This window comes from Taudactylus pleione, unplaced genomic scaffold (genome assembly GCF_031769625.1).
Source record: "Taudactylus pleione unplaced genomic scaffold, aTauple2 ptg000587l, whole genome shotgun sequence".
Lineage (NCBI taxonomy): Eukaryota > Metazoa > Chordata > Amphibia > Anura > Myobatrachidae > Taudactylus > Taudactylus pleione.
Window position 1 is genome coordinate 2,304,877 of NW_028284989.1, and position 2,080 is coordinate 2,306,956.

The following is a 2,080-nucleotide window of genomic DNA, read 5'->3' on the forward strand; positions in this document are numbered from 1 at the left end:
ATAAAAGAGTTGGAGACAAGGGCGTATCTATAATGGGTGCAGGGTTTACATGAGGAATACAACCTCACACCTATACACAATAGAAAGAAGAGCAAATAAAGTGCAATAGCTGAATTATCTTCTTCACAATTGTCTTTATTTTGCACATCATTCACTACTAAAGGGTCTATGTACTAAGCAGTGATAAGAGACAGAGTGATAAGGTGCCAGCCAATCAGCTCCCAACTGTCTTTTTCAAACACAGCCTGTGAGATGACAGGAGCTGATTGGCTGGCACCTTATCACTTTTCACTCTGTCTCCTAACACTGCTTAGTAAATAGACCCCTTAGTGTTGTCAGCCTGGACTGGTATTGGCAAAATGAGGGGGCCAAAAAGCATTGCATTCCCCCCCAAATCCTTATACCTGCACTAGGCTGTGCCAGCACAGCTGGGGGAAAAACAGCAATTTGGGAACCCCTTTAATAATGACTGCCACCACTGTGCTGTACTCACTAGAGGGGAGATGTACCAAGCCTTGGATATAGATAAAGTACAAATCAATCAGCTCCTAACTGTCATATTCAAACACTGTATAAAGCCTGTAAAGTTACAGTTAGGAGCTGATTGGTTGGTACTTTAGCTCTCTCCACTTAACCACAGAGCAACCATCATTGTCATTTCATAAAATGGGCTAGCTAAATGACAGTTAGAAGGTGATTGGTGGCTTTGAGCATCTTAATCTTCTCTCTCTCTCTCTCTCTCTCTCTCTCTCTCTCTCTCTCTCCCCAAAGCTTTTGATACATCTCCCCCCTTGAATATAATGTTCTTTCCCTAAACTGTGTCCTGAAACCGCTTGATTGATACATTTACAGATGCAGTGCCATTCTCTTCCAACAAATGGAAAACACATATACATCTGTCTATGATAAATGTGTTCTACAGCTTGCCTCATGTGCCAGCACCTTTTCTATAGAAATGAATAGGGGCAGTTGTGACGCTTTGGGAAAGATTTACTAAAACTTCTAAAAAGGAATAGCGGAGATGTTATCCATATCAACCAATCAGATTCTAGCTATCATTTATCTTGTACAGTGTAGGAAATGTTAGCAGTGCTGAATGCTATTCTATGACCGTCCTCAGTCCTCCCATTCCCGCCTATGCTGCTGTGTCTCCCCCCTGTACTGCGGTTCCCTGCCTGTATCATGTAGCACAGTCTGCCCTCTGCAGTGTGATAACCCTTCCCTCCTCCTCTCCGACCACGGACCCTGATATAAAAATCTCCCCGCAGATTCCTGCTCATGTTTTATCTGTGACCCAGCAATTGTTATCAGATGAAAGAGCTGTCATTAAGCCTCCTGATTCTAGCATCATGTCTCCTATTCTCTCATCCAGCCATCCAGCACTCCACTCCATCTTTTATAGTGCCTGGTCTGAGGATGCTCCTGCGTTCCCAATTAACTCGTTCACTCCCCGGCATCCTCCTCCTGCAGGCAGTGTGTGTGTGAGAGCACGTCAGCTGTAGATTACATTCCTGCATCCTGATTTTACCGCATTCCCTGATAGATGGAGGGAGGGGGGGGATGATGCAGAAGTGATGCTGAGGATTCAGAAGGTATAATCTTTATCAGAGCTGGTGCTGATGCTGAGCGTGCGGTGAGGTCTCTGTGGCGCAATGGACGAGCGCGCTGGACTTCTAATCCAGAGGTTCCGGGTTCGAGTCCCGGCAGAGATGGTGCCCACTGTTCTCTTTTGTTTTATAGGCAATACAAAAGTAGAACATTTATTTACAATTGCTGTATCCTCCTGCGCAGATATTAAATGAACAGTGTTGGTGTTTGTTTAGGCAGAGGTATGTGGTGTAATCTCCTCTGTTACTAAACTTTCATTTCTCAGGAGTCATTTACTATTTACAAATTTTTTTTGTAAGTCAAACCTATATATTTATATTATTACGGCACCAATTACATTCCATGGAAAGATGTTTTCTAAGCATATATAATAAGCACAACAAATATATGTTCTGAATTTATTTTATTGTACTGACATTTTACAATAAATAATAATTATTATTAATAATAATAAAAATAATAAAAAATACTA

At 42.0% G+C, this 2,080-nt stretch overlaps 1 non-coding gene across 1 annotated transcript; it reads left to right on the forward strand.

Annotated features, from left to right (window-relative positions):
• The first annotated feature begins 1,638 nt into the window (after positions 1-1,638).
• On the forward strand, positions 1,639-1,712 carry TRNAR-UCU (transfer RNA arginine (anticodon UCU)). The gene has a single exon. It is a non-coding gene; the product is annotated as a tRNA-Arg (tRNA).
• The last annotated feature ends 368 nt before the right edge of the window (positions 1,713-2,080 follow it).